Raw genomic sequence first — 22,653 nt, forward strand, 5'->3', positions numbered from 1 at the left:
ATGGGAAAAGAAAGAGATGGAAAACTGGAGAAGAGGAAAGAGAGAAAAAAGACTATAGTGAATGGGTTGTGGTTGAGGATTGTAGCACCTGTCTTGTCCATTACTCCTTGACCCTGGTATTACCAGCTTCCCGTTTTTTTTCTTTTTCTTTTTTTTTTTTTTTTTTTTTTTTGAGACAGAGTCTCACTCTGTCACTCAAGCTGGAGTACAATGGTGTGATCTTGGCTCACTGTAACCTCCACCTCCCAGTTTCTAGTAATTCTCCTGCCTCAGCCTCCTGAGTAGCTGGGATAACAGGTGTGTGCCACCACACCCAGCTAATTTTTGTATTTTTAGTAGAGACGGGATTTCTCCATGTTTGCCAGGCTGGTCTCGAACTCCTGACCTCAAGTCATCCACCTACCTCAGCTTCACAAAGTGCTGGGATTACAAGCGTGAGCCACCGCACCCCAGCCAGCTTTCCATTCTTAAGGCAAGTCATTATTGGTCTAAATGCTCTTTTCAGTATTTGTTAATATTTGGACTTGCAGCAGCAGTTTTTCTTCAAAATTGGCCTGTATTTTTTCTGGCTTGAATCTGTATTAAAGTCAATTTGCTTCTCTGAAGTTAAACCTGGACTTGAAGTCAGTTATTGGCAGCTTACTTTAGACAAGTTGCTTATCCTTTTTGCATTCTAGTTTTCTTCAACTCTAAAATAGAGATCATATATGCCTCAAAGAGTTACTGTGAGGAGGAAATGAAATAATTATCTAAAGTACTGGCACCTAGGCATCAAATGAGTTTATGAGTGCTGTGCCTTGGGTCCCTGCTGTGATTACCATTATCATACATAGTATGAGAGAAGCAAGGCTCATGATATTTTTCTGAGTTGAACTAGATTTGGAAACCTCTTTTCTGAATCTGGTTACGATCCCTTCGTGGACCATCCTGCTCCATTTGGAAAACTAACTTCCCTCCCTTCCTCCTGGTGAGGAACATCTGTTGGAGTGGGAGTCCTCTGCTCAAGCGTATTGTGTTTGGGTGACTGTGTGTTTGTAAAACTTTCCATGAGGAGTATTAGCTCACCTTTACCCACCAGGGCCTGAAAGTGGCTGTTTAAAACAAATGCAGACTGAGTCAACAAAAATCATGTCTATGAACTAAAAGCTAACCACTCTCAAGGAAAGCAATTGCTCCTATTCTTCTGGAAGTATTTATTTTAAAATGGTCTGTTATTTAGCTAAAATACTTGTAGCGTTTCCAGACCAAAAAATAAAAAAAAAAAGTCATGTGAGTGAGCAGGAGATTTTTGTCTGAATTCAAAACAACTGCTGTCTCCAAAACTGAAAGTATTTTAGTAGTAATATGGTTGTGCTGCTTGTTGTTTTAATATTTGTTTGATCTCCACAATATACTGAACACCAAACAACACACAGAATACATCATTACCTACTGTCAAAGAGCCCTGAGAGAGTGAGCATTCTGCATGTGATGATTCAATAAAGGAATGTTGATCCTGAGATGGGAACGCAGAGGTGATAATGCTCCATAAATACTGAACATGAGGCGTTTTACAGTTTCTGGAACATGAGAACCAGCTGATCTTTGTTTGCATTAGGATAAAAGAAGATTTCAGTTAAATTGCAGAAAATTGTACATAATTAGGACACGAAGAGTAACTTGTACAGAATTTTTGAATCCTGATATATAGTAGCTAAATAGCTTGACTTTAGAATTCCAGAATGTTAATATTAGAAGAAATGTTAGGGACCATTCAAGATACTTGTTTTCAAATTGAATGTCTAGAGAGACAAAGTAACAGTTACAAGTCTTTTTTATTTGTTTTCTTTTTGGCCAGTCCAGAATTGTTCTTTTGTTTTTTTTTTTTTGTTTTTTTTTTGTTTTTGTTTTTTGAGACGGAGTCTCGCTCTGCCGCCCAGGCTGGAGTGCAGTGGCGCGATCTCAGCTCACTGCAAGCTCCGCCTCCTGGGTTTACGCCATTCTCCTGCCTCAGCCTCCTGAGTAGCTGGGACTACAGGCGCCCGCCACCGCGCCCGGCTAATTTTTTGTATTTTTAGTAGAGACGGGGTTTCACCGTGGTCTCGATCTCCTGACCTTGTGATCCGCCCGCCTCGGCCTCCCAAAGTGCTGGGATTACAGGCGTGAGCCACCGCGCCCGGCCCAGAATTGTTCTTGATGTGGCTGGGAAATCCTGTTGTTTATTCTAATGGTAGGGGCCATGGACTGCAACACAGTGGTCCTAGCATAACAGGTAATGTGCCACTAGCAGAATCTCAAGGAAAGATATTGTTCTTTAGATCTAACCTGTCCCTGACTCTGTAGTCACCTGGGATGAGAAAATTGCACTATTGCCATTCTAGTAGTATGGGGAAGTATTCCATACCTGTTGTTATGAGTTCTCTAATATGACCAGACATGATTAGATACTGTTGCCATAAAAGCAGCATTTCTGTTTGGGAAACTCCAACCCGTTACAAAATGATAACAAGTGATCTGTTATCTGCTGCCTCAGAAAGTAAGCGGGATGAGCTGGAGAGATGAAGTGTGACCCTCACTTATTTTATGCCTCACATTTCTTGTATCTGCTGAACTTGGAGTGGGAATGAAGGCTTTGAGGAAAGGGGAAAGAAGGTGGAAGAATGACTGAAACTGAGGAGGGACCTTTGAGGAGCTAGAGGAGAGGGAAACACGAAGAACAAACAGATGAGGAGAAATTTGAGAGCTCACAGTGTGGTAGGTACTGTTAGGATTGTATCACTTTTTTACAGCAGGTATCTCCATTTTAGGGATAGGAACAGGCTCAGATTTGTTGCATTCTTGCTTAAGGTCATGCAATCAAGTGATGGAACCAGCAATCAGACCTTGACTGTGTGACTCCATGGTCCAAGCTCTCGCACACTATACCACATACAAGTCTATTCCTGTATTTCCAGTGCTGTACATCTTCCATTATCAATCAGTGGCTATTAGATTAGTTATTCGATTAATGGTTCAGTGGATGACCAACAAGATAGGACTCTGCCTTCTTGAATGTTGCCTGTTTTGGGAAGGCCGCATAGTTTGCCTAAGTTAAAGAACCACAGATGCCTATCAGTTTCCTTGTGCATCCCCTTTTTCTGATGCATGTATGTGCTAGGGGAGCTGGGGAGCATGTGGATTAGAAGCAGCATTTTCTCATGAATATTTGTAGAGCTTTGTACATTCCATCACTAGTGCTGGTTTTTTTCCAACCAAGATGGAGACAGAAGTCAAAGGGAGAGAAGTTTATAGGAAAAAGGCTTTTTGTGCAGTAATCGGATGGGGCTCTGCAGAGCTGAGTGGGGGAAGGGAGGGGTTACCATGAGTGTTTCAGTATGTCCCTCTGCCAGCAGCACAGCTGTTTGGTTCCATAAGCATGTCCATGAGCTGGATTTTAAAGGAAGTCATTCTTCTGGCTTAATCTAACTTTTTTTTCCCCTCTTTAGAAACTTGATTGTGAATCTTTAAAGAGTAATTTTCAGACTCGTAGAAATATCTGAAAGACAGAGATTCTTGACAATGTTTGCTGCTCGTGCCACATGCCTATGCAAAAATGAACAGTGGAAACTAGAGAAATTTTTTTAAAATGTCAAAGCTTATGTGGATTTTTCCCCCTGGGAGACAAGGGTAATGGAAATTCCTTGTGGTAGCTAGAGCCCTTGAGATCCAGGCTGGAGAGAGAGGTTATCTGTAGGGGAGACAGGCCCAAAGCCTGATAGTCATTTGCAGATGACCAAGGGCTGCCTAAGCATAAATGTAGAGTTCCTAAGACAATTGTCCTTGATGTCACCCCATTTTTATCTTACTTGGATCTGCAATACTGAAAATTCGTTATACTCCCCCTTTGCACCTTAAACTTGGGTTTGTCCTGGGTTTAAAGCAGTTGTCTGTTGTCAGTTAATTGCTTGAGGAAGAGAAGTATGATGATGGTGATGATTACTTTGAGAGTCTTTGGACAAAATGATTTGCAAAATCATCTAAATGAGAGGATATAAAATGAACAACAGCCCTTTGAGAAAAAGATTCATATGTCCACCACAGTAGACGGGCATGCACAGGCAGACTGCTAACAGGTGCTAAATTTTCTTCCCACATACTTGCACAGTAAGCCTGTGTCCAAGTACCCTCTTAACCCCATTTCTGTAGTCCTCTGTTTGGGGGAGCCAGTGTAGCTGACCAACAAAAGGCTCCTTCTAAGTACAACATTCAGAAAAGGGTTCAGAGAAAGTATGGGGAAAGAAATGGTTTCTCTCCAGTTCTGTACTCAGCAGAAAACAGATAACAGCATAAATGAAAATGTCAGCTAATTGATTAGCTTATTTAAAATATTTTGCTTAAAGGCAATGTAAGATAATTATAAAATATTCAAACAGTACAGAAGACTATAATGTTAAAACTAGAAAAGCCTTCCCTTTCTATACCTCCCACTCATCTTATTCTCTAAAGGTAACCATTGTTGACAATTCTTTTGGTATCCTTCTAGATAGCATCTATTTCTTATTTTTCAAAGGAGTTAGCATATTAAGGAAATTGATTCATCTGTCATAGATATTGTAAACATTTTCCCTGTTTATACTTTTGTTTTGATTCTGTTTATGATTGTGTGTGTGTGTGTGTGTGTATATTTTGTTTGTTTGAGACAAGGTCTTGTTCTGTTGCTCAGGCTGGAGTGTAGTGTTGTGATCATGGCTCACTGTAGCCTTGACTTCCCTGGCCTAAGCAATCCTCTTACCTCAGTCTCCTAAGTAGCTGGAACCTTAAGTGTGTACTACTACTCTTGGATAATTTTGTAGTGCCCAAGCTGGTCTTGAACTCCTGGGCTCCATCTTGGGCTCCCAAAGTGTTGGGATTATAGGCATAAGACACTGCACCTGGTGCATGCATATATATAGATATATAATATATAAACATTATTTATATCTATTATGTAATATATATTTTATATATATATATATATACTGGCCCAGCCTGTATATATAATATATATTATTGTATATATTTTTGTGTATATACTATTTTATATATTACATTATTATATATACTATACATCTATATATACTATAGAATCCATCTCAAAAAATATATGTATAATATATACAATATATAGTATACGTACAATAATATATCTATAAAATAGTATATATAACTATATATAATATATACACTATAATTATATAGTATATACAATAATATATAAAATAGTATATATACTATATAATTATAGTGTATATATTATATATATTGTTATATATACTATTTTATAGATATATTATTGTATGTATACTATATATTGTATATATAATATATTTTATATATATATATTTTTGAGATGGATTCTCGCTCTGTCACCCAGGCTAGAGTGCAGTGGTGTGGTCTTGGCTCTCTGCGCCCTCTGCTTCCTGTGTTCGAAGATTCTCCTGCCCCAGGCTCCCAGGTAGCTGGGATTAGAGGTGTCTGCCCCCATGCCTGGCTAATTTTTGTTTGTTTGTTTTTTTAGACAGAGTCTCACTCTGTTGCCCAGGCTGGAGTACAGTGGCACAATCTTGGCTCATTGCAACCTCTGCCTCCTGAGTCCAAGCGATTCTCCACCTCAACCTCCCGAGTAGCTGGGACTACAAGCACCCGCCACCATGCCTGGCTAATTTTTATATTTTTAAGTAGAGACAGAGTTTCACCATGTTGGCCAGGCTAGTCTCAAACTCCTGACCTCTGGTGATCTCCCTGCCTCAGCCTCCCAAAGTGCTGGGATTACAGGTGTGAGCCACCATGCCCAACCTCTGTGTGTGTGTGTGTGTGTGTGTGTGTGTGTGTGTGTGTGTGTGTATATATTTTTTTTTTTTTTTTTGAGGCGGAGTCTTACTCTGTTGCCCAGGCTGGAGTACAGAGGTATGATCTCGGCTCACTGCAAGCTCCACCTTCTGGGTTCACGCCATTCTTCTGCCTCAGCCTCCCAAGTAGCTGGGACTACAGGCGCTTGCTACCATGCCTGGCTAATTTTTTGTATTTTTAGTAGAGATGGGATTTCACCGTGTTGGCCAGGATGGTCTCAATCTCCTGACCTTGTGATCCGCCTGCCTCGGCCTCCCAAAGTGCTGGGATTACAGGTGTGAGCCACTGTGCCTGGCCGGTTTTTTTTTTTTTTTTGGAAACCGAGTTTCGCTCTGTCATCCAGGCTGGAGTGCAGTGGCATGATCTTAGCTCACTGCAATCTCCTCCTCCCAGGTTCAAATGATTCTCCTCCCTCAGCTTCCCAAGTAGTTGATATTATAGGTCGCCACCACCACGCCTGGCTAATTTTTGTAGTTTTAGTAGAGACAGGGTTTCACCATGTTGGCCAGATTGGTCTCTAACTCCTGACCTCAGGTGCTCCACCCACCTCGACCTCCCAAAGTACTGGGATTATGTGAGCCACCGCGCCTGGCCTATACTTTGGGATCTCTTTTAAAACTCTGTTTTGTTTCCTCAAACAGATTGAGTTTGTATTTTTGTGCCTGAACTATACTGTTTCAGAAAGTTTCAAATATACATGAAAACACCATCTTGTTTCACTACTTTTTAATGTTGGTGAGGGCTTGTTCTTTCTCAGACTGTCCTAGTTATTTTGGTTATTGCCCTTCCCCAAAATGCCTGTACTTCCCTGCTTTTGCTTATACTGGCTCCTCTTCCTAGTGTATGTTAATACATCTCACCTCTCCAGTTTCTGTCATACAAAATACTGCTTGTTCTTTAAGGTCCAGTTAAAATGATGCTTCCTCCTTGGAGTCACCATCTCTTGAATTCTCATAGTATCTTGTTACTCCCTTGTGATACATTCTGTTTACTAACTAACGTTAATGTCTTTGGATACATGGCTTATCTATTTTATTAGTCTGAGTGATCCTTGAAGGCAGACTAGGTCTCATCTGTCTTTGAACATGCCACGTTTCCTAGCACAGTGACCATTCATTCATTCATCCATTCAGTAAGCATTTAGGAAGCAACACATGGGGTTTAGTGCTGCAAGGAATACGGAGTAGTAGATGTGATTTCTGCCCTCAAAAAGCTTACAGTCTTATTGGGATTACCAGGCTTTAGGTATGTAAAGATCATCAAGAATAGCAAGCATTTATTTAAGTGTTAAATGGTACTTAGAGTAAGTACTAAGGAATCCGGAGGAATAAAAAATTCCAAAGTTTGTTTTGAATGAGTTCAGGAAAGGTCATTTTGGTTGGAGGGAGGGAACAGCTTAAAGACTCTAAGGCAGGAATGTACACATGTGTTTGAGGGGATCAGGTGACGCTAGTCTGGGTGAAACTAAGAGAGGATATAGTCACAGTGCCCATCTTTCCAAGTGTTTCAGGAGGCCAGACTCCTACATTTCAACGCTAAGCTGGTCCAGACTCCCGGAGGAGATGAAGACCAAATGGTTTATCTGGTACAATGGCAAAGTGGCTTCAGGAGCATACTGGATACTTAGCTGAGTCCAGCATATGTAGGACATGTCATCACTCCCATTCCAGGAAGCAAGAAAGGGAGGATGGGTGCTTTCCCTTAGATAATTTGGAGGAGCCATGAGGACTTTTAACCTGAGGAGAGGAAGCAGTGTATATTGGATACAAGTTTATAGGTCACAGAAAAAGCATTCTTCACTCAACAAACATTTATCTATTATATGCCAGGGATGGGCTAGGTGCTGGGTAAACAAATGAGGGGTGCGTGTGCGTGTGTATGTGAGGCAGAGACAGAGAGAGAGAGAGTTTTGCTTTGTTTCCTTCCTTCCTCCCTCCCTCTCTCCAAGTTTCGCTCTGGTTGCCCAGGCTGGAGTGCAATGGCACGATCTTGGCTCACTGCAACCTCCGTCTACCGGGTTCAAGTGATTCTCCTGCCTCAGCCTCCCGAGTAGCTGGGATTATAGGCTTGCACCACCATGCCCGGCTAATTTTGTATTTTTAGTAGAGATAGGGTTTCTCCATGTTAATCAGGCTGGTCTCGAACTCCTGACCTCAGGTGATCCACCCGCTTTGGCCTCCCAAAGTGCTGGGATTACAGGTGTGAGCCACGGTGCCCAGCCTGCTTCATTTCTTTATCTCACTTGATACATCTGTTTTTCTACAGGAGGGTTTTCTGAGCAAAACCCTCCATTGTCAGTCTGTTAATGTATTCTTTATTTCACCTATCAGTGCAAAGATAGAGAGTGTGTTTAATTTATATCCCACAAACCCTACAGCATTAAGTCTAGTGTCAGCAGATGACCTGCAAAAAATTTACATTTTGCTCTATGGACTCTGAAACCAATTTTATTTTATTTTATTTTATTATTTTATTTTATTATTTTATTTTATTTTATTCTATTCTATTCTATTATTTTATTTTATTTTATTTTATTTTATTTTATTTTATTTTGACAGTCTTGCTCTGTTACCTGGGCTGGAGTGCAGTGGTACGATCTCAGCTCACTGCAACCTCTGCCTCCGGGTTCAAGTGATTCTCCTGCCTCAGCCTTCTGAGTAGCTGGGACTACAGGTGTGTGTCGCCACGCCTGGCTCATTTTTATATTTTTAGTAAAGACAATGTTTCACCATGTTGGCCAGGCTGGTCTTGAACTCCTGACCTCAAGTGATCCACCTACCTCAGCCTCCCAAAGTGATTATAGGCATGAGCTACTGCCGCCCAGCCTAGAGCAAATTTTAATTTAGTGTTTGTTTCCTACACCAAAGGCAGTCAGAGTCTTTGTCAGGCATGGCGATAGTTTGATCTGGCTTCTAGAACATGGCTGGGTGGCTTTATCTCTTAAAGACAAAGTCAGAAATTGATAATTTACTATGAAATATTTTGGGGCATTTCCAGTTGCAGGTCTTGATGTACCTGGCTAAGGTATGTTCAAGGTAGAGGGTCATGACTGCAAGTTGTCCAAGTTCTTGGTGTTTTGAACAAAGAATTGGACAAAACGCCCAGTAAAGCAAAGAAAGAATGAAACAACAAAAGAATGAAAGCAGGGATTTATTGAAAGTAAAAGTACACTCCACAGTGTGGGAGCAGGCTGAGCACTGACTCAAGGGACCAGATACAGAATTTTCTTGGGTCCAAATATCCTCTAGAAGTTTTCCCATTGGCCACTGCAGGCTCACCTCATGTAAATGAAGTGGTAGCTTACAATCCATCTGATTGGTTGCAGACAGAGCCTGAAGTGAAGTTACCAAAGTCACACTGCTGTGCAAACAGAGGCTGGGGTGAAGTTACAAAGTCATACTTCCATGCAAACGTAGAAGATTCGGCCAGCAATCAGCCTGATTGGTTGTAGACAGCAACCATTCAGAGCTGTGGAGTGAAGTTACAAAGTTGTAAATGAAGCCCAGACCCCCACCCTTCTTCACCCCACCCTTGTTACTTTTGTTACTTAGGCATGTAAAGTCTAGGGTTTTCTTTTAAGTTTAGTTCTGGGAAGTCGGAGTGAGAGCCTTAGGTTCCCTGCCTCTGGACCCTGTTCTCCTGCCTCATATCCAGTATGGATCCTTGCTTCTACTTGCTGCTCTTTCTGAACTGCATTTTTTGGGACTGGAGTTTTGCCTCATATATTCTTTTCCAGGATCCAAAGTCAGAGGTGGTGGTTACAATATGTTGGCTCCAATTGTTCCGTGATTTACATGATTTACATATATTTACATAAGCCCACTTTCCAGTAAAAATAAACTTTTTATTTATTTTATTTTATTTTCTTGAGACAGAGTCTTGCTCTGTTGCCCAGGCTGGAGTGCAGCCTGCCTCAGCCTCCTAAGTAGCTGGTACTACAGGCACATGTTACCACGCCTAATTTTTGCATTTTTAGTAAAAATTGGGTTTCCCCATGTAAGCCAGGCTGGTCTTGAACTCCTGACCCCGTGATCCTCCTGCCTCAGCCTTCCAAAGTGCTGGGATTTACAGGCATGAGCCACTGTGCCCGGCCAAAAATAGACTTTTTAGAATTGTGAGCAGGTGTGGAGGTGAGGAGGAAGCAATTTGTTTCTTTGTTTTTGTAATCGCCTGACAGGTTCTTGCCTGCTGCCCCATAGAGCCAATTTACCGAGACCATGGAATCACAATAAAGAGTTGAATAAACACAGAGCCAGCTAAGCAAAAGCCCAGAGTTTATTACTCAAATCAGTCTCCCTGAATATTTGAAGACTAGGGTTTTTTAAGGATAGTTTGGCAGGCAGGGGGCTAGGGAATGGGGAATACTGATTGGTTGGGTCTGGGATGAAATCATAGTGGGTCAAAGCTTGTCCTCTTGCCCTGAGTCAGTTCTTGGGTGGGAGGGCCACAAGACCAGATGAGCCAGTTTACTGGTCTAGGTGGCACCAGCTGGCCATCAGAATACAGGGTCTGAAAAATACTGTTTTCTGTCTGCTTCCATCTGTCTGTCTACTTCCGTCTGTCTGCTTCTACTTGTTTGATCCCTGCTTCTCTTACCTTTCTTTTAAATCAACATCAAATTTAATGTTCTTATTTGTGGAAGCTCATAAGGTCATATAATATGTGATTATTCCACCTTGTTCATTCACTCAACATGCATTTACTTAAAAATATGCCAAGAATTGTGCTAGGCACTGGAAATAACCAATAAGAACTGACATTGTATTTGCCCTTTAGAAAGTAATAGTTCTTGGCTGGCTGTGGTGGCTCACGCCTGTAATCCCAGCACTTTGGGAGGCCGAGGCGGGTGGATCACAAGGTTAGGAGATTGAGACCATCCTGGCTAACACAATGAAACCCCGTCTCTACTAAAAATACAAAAAAATTAGCCGGGCGTGGTGGCGGGCGCCTGTAGTCCCGGCTACTCGGGAGGCTGAGGCAGGAGAATGGTGTGAACCCGGGAGGTGGAGCTTACATTGAGCTGAGATCATGCCACCGCACTCCAGCCTGGGCCACAGAGTGAGACTCCATCTCAAAAACAAAAAACAAAAAACAAACAAACAAAAAGAACTGGCCAGGCGCGGTGGCTCAAGCCTGTAATCCCAGCACTTTGGGAGGCCGAGACGGGCGGATCACGAGGTCAGGAGATTGAGACCATCCTGGCTAACACGGTGAAACCCCGTCTCTACTAAAAAATACAAAAAACTAGCCGGGCGAGGTGGCGGGCGCCTGTAGTCCCAGCTACTCGGGAGGCTGAGGCAGGAGAATGGCGTGAACCCGGGAGGCGGAGCTTGCAGTGAGCTGAGATCCGGCTACTGCACTCCAGCCTGGGCGGCAGAGCGAGACTCCGTCTCAAAAAAAAAAAAAAAAAAAAGAACTAATAGTTCTTGACAGAGATAGATACCAAAGAGAGAATTACTTCACAGTGTAGTACATGTTACCATATTTTAACCAAGGATTTGAAAAAACGTGAAGAGTGAGGAAGATTGTTTTTGTCAGGGGAGGAAGTCTAGTTCATAGTATAGTGTGATTGCTTTATTTATTTATTTATTTATTTTTGAGACAGGGTCTTGCCCTGTCACCCAGGCTGGAGTGCAATGCAGTGGTGTGATCTTAGCTCACTGCAGCCTCAACCTCCTGGGCTCAAACAATCCTCCCACCTTAGCCTCCCGAGTAGCTAAGACTACAGACATGTGCCACCACACCTGGCTAATTTTTTTTATTATTTATAGAAATGAGGTCTCACTATGCTGCTCAGGCTGGTCTCTAACTCCTGGGCTCAACTGATCCATCCACCTCAGCCTCCCAAAGTGCCGGGATTACAGGTGTGAGCCATCGTGACTGACCTGGATCGAATAGAATTTAAATCTGTAGATTCTGTTCCAAAGATGGGAAGGACATTTCTTCTTAAAACTTGAGGGTGCTGTTTCATATACATAGATTTAACCTCACAGCTTGGTGAGCTTCCAAAAAGATCAAAGGCTTCTCAAAGCATCATATGAATTATTCACTAGTCCTAACATGGAGCTCTCTCCTGGGTTTTATTCTGGATGCCATTTAATCTTATAATAAAATAGGTATATGAATCATTTGATTGAGGCTGGCTACTTAGCATATTAACTTGATGTTTGGTCATTATGGAGGGGCTGGGTTCAGATGTTTGAACTTTAGCAAAAACGTTTCTGCAGGAAAGGCAGAGTTGACAGTTTCTTATTTTTCAAGTATGAGGCAAAGGAACATGAGCTATTTATAGACTCACTTCCCCAACAGACTGAATACAATAGAAGCATGAAATCAAATGGTGACCAGATGGGCCCAGGCATCCCCCAGTTTGGTTGTCAAAATTAAAAAAGACAGAGCCCCTGGGGAATTGGTTTGAGGGCAGAAGCAGTGCATTCAAGCCCTTAAGATCACCATCTGTATACAAATAGCCCCTTAAACAGCTGGTCCTCAGGAGTGGAAGAGGTAAACGAGAGTGTGTTCAAACTCACTTTTCTTGCTTCTCTTCCTAGAAGTGGGGGATAATCCCTTTGTCAATAACTTTATTGCCCAATTCTTGTCTCTCTAGTTAGGCAGTTAGAAAAGATCCAGCTGCGTTCTGGGGATATGCACTGAATTGGTGTCAGAGGAAGATTAATGCAGCTTCCATGCAGTTGGTGGAGATCGTGGTTCTGCTGAGATGAGAAGACATCTGACAGGAATGGAAACCCATAATTACTTTTCTTTCTTTACTGTTCCTCCCCTGTTAAACTAATTTCATCTTGTTTGTGGTGGTGTTGTGGCGATGTTTAAAGCACAAACATGTAGCGGTCTCTGGCTGGTATTGCTTTTCCTTTTCTCCCACATCAGAGATTTTAAGAAAATAGAAACAACTTCCTCTTTCCATAAACATCTGGAAACATTCCCATGGAGTTTAAAAGATTCAATTTCAGGGTTTGGAAAAGTTGTACTTAATTTTGGAAAATGTTCTAACCAGCTTGCTTCAATGGGAAGGGAGAAATCAGAAAATAGCTCTTTTTGAGAACCTACAGTCTTCCAGGTACTGTACAGAGTACTTATCACTCTTCACAGCAAGCCTGTAAAGTGGGTTAGTATTCTGTTTTACAGATGAGCTTACTGAGGTTCAGAGATGCAGCCCAGTTTTAGTCCATTCTACTGTCTCACCACATCCTGCTACCTTTACACTCCTTCTCTGTGCTAACCTCTAATATTTGAAGTACGATATGAATTAACTGACAATTGGAAAATATTGGACTGTTAAATCTTGCATTTACTGTAGGAAAGGACCAAGAGTCATGAATATAGAACATGTGTTTTTGAGCCTCTCTATAGGCCCCTCTCTCTGAGATGTGGAGAACACCACCTAATTTTAGTTTTGTTTTTTGAGATAGGGTCTGACTGTGTCACCCAGGTTGGAGTGCAGTGGTGTGATCTCAGGTCACTGCAACCTTCACCTCCTGGGCTCAAGCCGTCCCACCTCAGCCTCCCAAGTACCTGGGAACACAGGTGCGTGCCACCACACCCAGGTAACTTTTGTATTTTTTTTTTTTTTTTTTTTTAAGAAATGGGGTTTTTCCAAGTTGCCTAGGCTGGTCTCGAACTCCTGGGCTCAGGCAATCCTCCCACCTCAGCCTCCCAAAATGCTAGGATTACAGGTGTAAGCCACCACACCCAGCCTATTTTTAGTTTTGTATCCAGAGTAAGTGCTTGTATACATGTACAGCCAAGGTGCTTTCTTCTGAATACCCTGAATAGCCCTAACTGACCTAGATACTCTCTAAGGCACAAAAAGTAGCTCACACATTATAGCAAATGGATGCTTCATTTCATCCATTCTGACCCAGAGGCTGGGTTTCAAAGTGTACTTGATTGAGTAACAAGGTCTCATTCTGTCTCCCAGGCTGGAGTGCAGTGGTGTGATCATAGCTCACGGCAGCCTCTATCTCCCGGACTCAAGTGATCCTCCCACCTCAGCTTCCTGAGTAGCTGGGACTACAGGCATGTGCCACAAAGCCCGGCTAATTTTTATATTTTTTGTAGAGAAGGGATTTTGCCATGTTGCCCAGGCTGGTTTTGAATTCCTGAGCTCAAGAGATCCTCCTGCTGCAGCCTCCCAAAGTGCTGGGATTATAGGCGTCAGCTGCTGTGCCTGACTTGAATTACACTTTAAAAGTGGTGAAATATAACCAGAGGTGCCCATGGAGGGGTCTAAAGTCTGTGCACAACCCTGTAACCATTGTGCTCTTTTTCCTTCCCAGCACAACCCTGCATTTCCTGGTGCCCTTTTTTTTTTTTGAAGATGGCGTCTCGCTCTGTCACCCAGACTGGAGTGCAGTGGTGCGATCTCAGTTCTCTGAAACCTTCGCCTCCTGGGTTCAAGCAATTCTCCTGCCTCATCCTCCTGAGTAGCTGGGACTACAGGCATGTGCCACTGTGCCCGGTTAATTTTTGTATTCTTAGTAGAGACGGGGTTTCACCATGTTGGCCAGGCTGGTCTCGAACTCCTGACCTCAAGTGATCTGCCCGCCTTACCCTCCCAAAGTGCTGGGATGACAGGCGTGAGCCACCGTGCCCACCCTCCTGATGCCTCTTTTTCTGAGTAGATTCTTTGTCATCTGTGGAGTACCCTAGGAAGTCCAGTTTCATATTAGAGAGGGAAAGAATAAATACAGGACTGCCAGACTGAATCTAGGAGAATCTTAATATATACACACACGTACACACACACACATACACACATATATATTTGAATAGAATTAAATCCTATATTGTTTTCCTGGTTTTTCCTAAATCCCACCTGCTTCCAGGTATTTATTTTCTAGCAAGGATTTACCCCCTCTGATCTGTATCTTCCATATATAAGTACTTACATAGTAGGGAGGATGAATCTCTTAGGCATTTGTCAGTTCCATTAAGACTTTCAGAGGTTTACTATGTTTTATTGAAAATCAGCCTCAAGTTCCTGATTGACTGTCCAGGTTTGTGTCAGTATATTTCTTAGTTGTCACTAACAAGTAATTGTGGAGCTGAGTGCTCACCCCCACCCCCTGCAGGTCTCTTTTCCATCATCTTTTTTTTTTTTTTTTGCATACACTTTGGTAAGTTGCTGAGACAACCTTGAGAAACACCTTTGTCCAGGGATATGGGCTAAGGCTGGAGTCAGGCTTTGTTTGCTTGGTTGAGGTGACTTCCTATGAAGGGCTGAGGTGTAAGAAGTGCCACAGACCAGTGTGGTTAGAGGTCTCGTGACTCTAGCGTGTAGCACTGCCCTTCTGCAAGCTAGTCTTTAGGATTGGAGGAGGGTACCATGGCTTGAGGGAAGTGTGGCTTGAGGGAAGACAGGACCCTGCCAGCCGGATGCGTGAGGTGGATGCTGTTCAGATCAACACATAACTAATCTCTTCAGCCAGACCGTGGATTGCCAAGAATGACATGGGCTTCAGCTGGGCTGGCTGAACCCAACAATGAAACCGGAATTGTCTCAGAGGCTCAGCTCCCTTGCTTCTCTTACATTAAGATTGGTCTCTAGAGACCCATTCAGACTAAACGGTATTAAAAACAGGAAATTTGCTCCTAGCAGCCTGATTGCAGAAAAAGTTTTTCCACATAGGCAAGAATGAATGTTAAGAACAAAAACTCCATCGTCCAAGCTTGTCTTCCTATATAAAAGTATTAGCAACCAAAAAACCTTGAAGCAGCTTTGACCTATTGGACTACCTCTCAGAGTGCTGACAGGACCCAGTACCAAAAAGTGATAAAGAGCTCCTGTGAACACACTCAAAAATACGAAAACAGTGCTCTGTGGAAGATACTGACCACGATACTCATAATGTTTATCTTGCCTGAAGATCAGATATGTGGAAATTAATGCAGAAAGGATTGGGGGAAACCTAGAGAACAGCTATAATTTAATTTTAGTCAACACACATTTATTGTGACTATTCTGGATTCAGTCCATAGATTATGTATTCATTTATTCAGTGTTAACTGAGCATGTACTGTGCGTTGTGCATGGGTGCCATGTCCCAGCTTCAACCTTTGATGTGTGAGATCCTCTTTCCTCTTTAGTACCTCAGGGGCTTGGTAGGGTTTTCTTATGACAGTTCATGGCATCCCTGGATCTAGAGACCAAACTCCTGGGACTGCTGCTCTTTTGCATGATTTTGCTGCTGAGGATGGTGGGGGGTGGGAAGGGGAATATATTGGAAGAAGGGAAAGGGGACAAAGAGAAAACTAAAAGCTAGAAAGGAAATGCTTTTTTTCTTCTGTGATGTCATTCTGCCCAAATAAGTCGAGTGTTGAGGAAGGCTTCTAAGCCCTCAGAACATGACCCAATTCCTCTCTCTAACCCTGGCTTCTATTCATAACCCTAATATGACTCAGTCTGTGTCATGAACACACTTCTGCAGAAGATACAGTATGGCCAGAAGATTCTTTAGTAGATCTGTGTCATTTGTTTGCTTGTGAGGAAACCGAACTATTTTTAAAACTTTTTTTTCTTTTTTATTTTTTTAAGATGGAGTGTTGTTCTGTCACCAGGCTGGGGTACAGTGGCACAATCTTGACTCACTGCAACCGCCGCCTCCCAGGTTCAAGTGATTCTCCTGCCTCAGCCTTCTGAGTAGCTGGGATTACAGGCACACGCTACTATGCCCAATTAATTTTTATATTTTCAGTAGAGATCGGGTTTCACCATGTTGGCCAGGATGATCTGGATCTCTTGACCTCGTGATCCACCTACCTTGGCCTCCCAAAGTGCTGGGATTACGGGCGTGAGCCACTGCGCCTAGCCTAAAAACTTTTTATTGAAATAAACATACAGAAAAATGCACATACCATAAGTGTGTAGTATAATTAATTTTCTTTTTCAGAAGGGTGAGCAGTCTCCCTCTGACCAGGCTGGAGTGCAGTGGTGTGATCATGGCTCACTGCAGCCTTGACCTCCTGGACTCAAGCCATCTTCCCATCTCAGTATCCTGGGACTACAGGCATGCACCAACATACCTGGCTTTTGTTTTTGTTTTTGTTTTTTTGAGACAGTCTTTCTCTTGTTGCCCAGGCTGGAGTGCAATGGCGCGATCTCAGCTCACTGCAACCTTCGCCTCCCGGGCTCAAGCGATTCTCCTGCCTCAGCCTCCTGAGTAGCTGGGATTACAGGTGCCTACCACTATATCCGGCTAATTTTTGTATTTTTAGTAGAGATGAAGTTTCACCATGTTGGCCAGACTGGTCTCAACCTCCTTAGCTCAGGTAATCCACCTGCCCCGGCCTCCCAAAGTGCTGGGATTACAGGTGTGAGCCACTGTGCCCTGCCTTTTTATTTTTTTGTAGAGACAGTGTCTCAACATGTTGCCCAGGCTGGTCTCAAACTCCGGGGCTCAAGCAATCCTCCTGTGTCAGCCTCCCAAAGTGCTGGGATTACATGTGTGAGCCACCACACCCAGCCCACAGTGAATTTTCACGAACTGAGGATATCCATGTAACCAGTATCCAGATCAAGAAATAAAACATCATCAGCACCTTAGAAGCCCTCGTACTCTGTTAAAACACATTTTAAAGCAATTTTCTGTGAATTTTTTTCCAGTGAATTCTGTGAAATGTTGAGAGATGAGCTCCTTGTTAATGGAGCTTTTCACCTTAGTTCAAGAGTGAGTTTCATCATGCTGCTTCCTAGAAGACCCTCTCCTGGGTCCACTAGCATTAAATGCTGGTGACCCCATTAAATTCTCAGTGCATCAAGGTGATAGCACTTGTTTGCAGGGGTTACTCTTTTATGTAGTTTTGTTGTGGTGGTGGTGGTGGTGGTGTTTTTTTTTAGATGGAGTCTTGCTCTGTCACCCAGGCTGGAGTGCAGTGACGCAATCTCTGCTCACTGCAACCTCCGCCTCCCAGATTCAAACCATTCTCCTGCCTCAGCCTCCGAGTAGCTGGGACTACAGGTGCGTGCCACCACGCCTGGCTAATTTTTGCATTTTTAGTAGAGATGGGGTTTCACCATGTTAGCCAGGATGGTCTCGATCTCCTGACCTCGTGATCCACCCGCCTCGGCCTCCCAAAGTGCTGGGATTACAGGCATGAGCTACCGCGCCCGGCCCTTATGTACTCTTAAAGTGTACTGGGTGAAGGAGAGGCTGAGACACCAGCAGTGGAGACCCTGTGCAAAACAGACCCAAGAAAAATCAAGTGGTCTTCTAAAAATGCCTAAGGGTACAAGTGGATAGAAAGTTTGGACTTGGGGTATAAGTCTTCCTTCTACCACTAACTTGCTGTGTGACCTCGAGCATATATTCTTCTCTAGACATCAGTAATGACTCTACCTTAACTGTTAATCTCTGAATGTAAGAGGGGGCAGACATAAGCCAAAGATGGCCCTGTTAGGCTTTCTCTTCAACCTTTCTTTATTTTTTTACTTCAAGGACTATGTGGCCTCCTAGAACAAGCTTATTCTGAGATGGAAGGCCCAAGACAATTCCTCTCTTCTTCTGTTTTATTTCTGTTTATATCGCACTTATTTTATATAGGAACTTAACTGGGATTCAATTGAGAGTTATCAGTACCCATTTAACCTTCTCCATGTGTCCAGTCCTGTTCTTGTTTCTAGCTATGGAGATGGATTTTAATTTATTCTTACTTTGTATTATAATTATAAAATATACTGAAAGTTTAAAAGTGTGTTTTTAAAATAAATCTGTATGTTATGAAGAACAACTTTAAAATAGATTAAATTAGTGAAGCTTTGGTATATTTATCATTCCTGCTCAGTTTTGGCACTGTTCATGTTGAATTCATGCCAGTTTAATAGTTGCATGCAGGATTATATTACAGCCCAGCATTATTAGCTATTATTCATATCCAGGGCGAGTAACCAGCAAGCTTCCTGGGGAGCTATGCATGGGTTTTGGGGCAGCTCCAAGCTTGATTGTATGGCCCACATAAGAATGGAAGGTATACATGTTAAGGAGAGCCGATAAGAAGAAAGACTGTGGAGTCAGACTTTTGTAAACTGGGCAGAGTTTTAAAAGATCACCTATCATGCGGTATAATTTTTGGTTAAGACTGTGGACTATAGAGACACAACCAGGCAGCTTGGGCTTGAATCCCACCTCTGCCATTTACTGGGTGTATGACTGGGCAACTTTCTTGACCTCTCTTTGGTTCAGTTCTCGCATCTGTAATATGAAGATGATGATAATAAGTATCTACTTCATGGGTTATTTTGAGAAGTAAATGACTTAACATATATAAAGGACTGACCATTACTTGGTACATCATAAACTGAATAAATTGTTCTTGATACTTTAACATCTGTCATGACACTAGACTAGCAACTGAGCCTCTTTTTTTTTTTTTTTTTTTTTTTTTTTAAACTATAAGCTTTTTAATCCCATGTGAGGGAATTCTTTTCTGATGGAAGAAACTGTTTATTTTTAAATGCAAGGCAATTTGGGATGAAGATGCAATATAAAGTTTCCTCTACAGAAATTTTTTTTACAGCCAACTTTGCTTGTACATATCTATTTCCTAAGATGAGGACATCCGTAGCGTGGGAAGAAAATCTCACAATAATTTTTTAAAGCTGAATCTTTGTTTTCTAGAAATTCTCTCTGTAGTATGATAGAACCACTGTAAGCTTCTTAAGTTCCTCTTGAAGAAGTCACTGAAGTTTTCCTTATAACAGTGGTTCTCAGAGTGTGGTCTGTAGAACAGCAGCATCAGTATTACCTGAGAACTTGTTAGAAATGCAAATTCTTGGGCTCTACCTCAGACCTACTGAATCAAAACTTTGTTGGGGGTGGGCAGCAATTTACAAGTCCTTCAGGTGATTATGATGCATGTTAAAATCAGAAAACCGGTGCTCTAGACAAGTGGGAGCATAATTAGAATTACAGGCATGGGGAGAGATCACTTAGACTTAGAAAATAGCTGTCCTAAATGAGTGGATGTCTTCATAATAGAGTGTAGTTTACAAAGTGCTTTCATATATGTTATCACATCCACATATATTTCATTGTCATAAAATTACTGTGGTATTTACCATTATTTCTGTATTTTAGAAGGGCTGATAGAGCCTGCCTTTATCTAGTAAGTTGTGGAGCTAGAACTGTAACTCGGAGTCATCTAAGTCCAAATCCTGGGCTCCTTCTATAGAACCACATAATCTTTCTATTCTAAAGCTGTGGGTGAGCAGTTTTTCAGGTTGGCTTTTACTTTAACAGGCCTTGAGATGAGGAATTGTGTGAAAGTAATTTATTAGGATGTATTGCCAGGGGAAAATGGGGTAGATGGGATGGGAAATTGGAACTAGCAACAGTTGGAAGGCAAACAAGGGTTCCTTGGAAGTTAACTTTGACTTAACTTCACAGGGGTGCCTTGAAGACAGAATATAGAATTTTCCTGATCAAGAATTTCCTCTTTGTTTATTTGCTATTAAACTGTTTGAGAAGAAAAAAAAAAAAGAATTTCCTCATCAGAGTTTTCTTGCACCCTTCAGTCATTGGTTAAGGCTGTCCCCCATAGGATATCTGGCTCTCAAAAGGAGTTCCAGCAAAAAGAAAAAAAAAAAAAACAATATTCATAATGATGACTTCAGGGTCCTGCAATATCAAAGTCCTTAGACCCTGAAGAAAAATAGATCAAATGGTGATTTGATTTTCTTTTTCTTTTTTTTTTTTTTTTTTTGTGCTAGGGTCTGGCTCTGTTGCCTAGGTTGGAGTGCAGTGGCAGGATCTCAGCTCACTGGCGCCTCGACCTCCCAAGGCTCAAGTGATCCTTCCACCTCAACCTCCCAAGTAGCCAGGACTACAGGCGCATGCTACCATGCTCAGCTAATTTTTATATTTTTTGTAGAGATGGGATTTCACCATGTTGCCCAGGCTGGTCTCGAACTCCTGGGCTCAAGCCATCCACCTGCCTCGCAAAGTGTTGGGATTATAAGCATCAGCCACCACGCCTAACCCAATTTGAAATTTTATTTTATTTTTGAGACGGAGTCTTGCTGTGTCACCCAGGCTGGAGTGCAGTGGCCCGATGTCAGCTCACTACAACCTCCTCCTCCCAGGTTTACAGTTCTTGTGCCTCAGCCCGCCAAGTAGCTGTGCTGGCCTGAATCTTTTTTTTTTTTTTTGAGATGGAGTCTTGCTCTGTCACCCAGGCTGGAGTGCAGTGGCGTGGTTGTGGCTCACTACAACCTCCACCTCCTGGTTTAAGTGATTCTCCTGCCTCAGCCTCCCGAGTAGCTGGGACTACAAGCACATGCTGCCACATCTGGCTAATTTTTGTATTTTTTTAGTAGAGACGGGGTTTTAGCATGTTGGCCAGGCTAGTCTTGAACTCCTGCCCTTGTGATCTGCCTGCCTTGGCCTCCCAAAGTGCTGAGATTACAGGTGTGAGCCACCGAGCCTGGCTCTGGAATTTTAATTTAAGTGAAGGTGACAGTGGTTTCTGGCTAACTAGTTAATCAGAAATGTATTTGAATAATGACTGGGTGTGGTGGCTCATGCCTGCAATCCCAACACTTTGGGAGGCTGAGGCGGATGAATCACTTGAGTTCAGGAGTTCGAGACCAGCCTGGCCAACATGACGAAATCTTATCTCTACTAAAAGTTCAAAAATTAGCTGAACGTGGTGGCAGACTTCTGTAATCCCAGCTACTCAGGAGGCTGAGGCAGGAGAATCACTTGAATCCAGGAGGTGGAGGTTGCAGTAAGCTTAGATTGTGGCACTGTACTCCAGCCTGGGCAACAGAACGAGATGCTATCTCTAAAAAATAAAAAATAAAGAAATGTATTTGAATAAGAGTCTCGTTTGGCGATCATTTAGGTAACAGTGGCATAACCATTGCTTAATGATAGTCATTTTTGCTGCTCACTGAATATTCATTGCCCTTCATCTCCTGCTGCTAGGATTTCACTTCCCAGTCCCACTTGGTGAGGTGGGGCCATGTGATTGATTCTAGCCAGTGGGTTATTAGCAGAAATAATGTCTGAGCCTTTAATTGCTGGGATATGACCCTCTAAAGCCCTCTTTCCTTTTGGCGGCATGATCAGCAACATTGGAGATGGGTTGTTCTCTCAGTTGGGCCCTAGAGAAGCTACAACAATCAGAATCTCCTGTGTAGCATGAGCCAGAAATAAACTTCATTGTTTAAGCCACTGTGCTTTTGGGGTTTGCTGCAATATCCAAACTTATGCTTTCTTTTTCTTTTTCTTTTTTTTTTTTTTTTTTAAGACACTCTCACTCTTGTTGCCCAGGCTGGAGTGCAGTGGCGCGATCTTGGCTCACTGCAACCTCTGCCTCCTGGGTTCAAGCTTCTCCTGCCTCAGTCTGCTGAGTAACTTGGATTACAGGCACCCGCCAACATGCCCAGCTAATTTTTGGACTTTTAGTAGAGACGGGGTTTCACCATGTTAGCCAGGCTGGTCTCGAACTCCTGACCTCAGGTGATCCACCTGCCTCAGCCTCCCAAAGTGCTGGGATTACAGGCATGAGCTCCCGTGCCTGGCCCAAACTTTTTCTTTCTTAACTGATAGATTATTCAGTGTTGAGTTTATTGAATGGCTTTAACTTTGATGTAATATCAGTAACAGTAAGAAAATGGGTCAATGTGATCTGTATATGTACTTTCATTTTATTTTCAATGATAAATTAGTTTAATGAATTTCCAAGAATTGAAAGTACCCAGGACTCTCTTCAGTCTTGCCTTTTTCCCTTTTCCTATGGAAACCCACAAATCTATTATATTTTTTGAAGTTGGCTCTAAAAAGGACT

The 22,653-nt window shown here is 42.5% G+C and overlaps 1 protein-coding gene across 2 annotated transcripts in view; it reads left to right on the forward strand.

Annotated features, from left to right (window-relative positions):
• Window positions 1-22,653, forward strand: part of STARD9 (StAR related lipid transfer domain containing 9) — a 152,809-nt gene that overhangs the window by 17,256 nt on the left and 112,900 nt on the right. The window lies entirely within an intron of this gene.

This window comes from Macaca mulatta, chromosome 7 (genome assembly GCF_049350105.2).
Source record: "Macaca mulatta isolate MMU2019108-1 chromosome 7, T2T-MMU8v2.0, whole genome shotgun sequence".
NCBI classification, from domain to species: Eukaryota; Metazoa; Chordata; class Mammalia; order Primates; family Cercopithecidae; genus Macaca; species Macaca mulatta.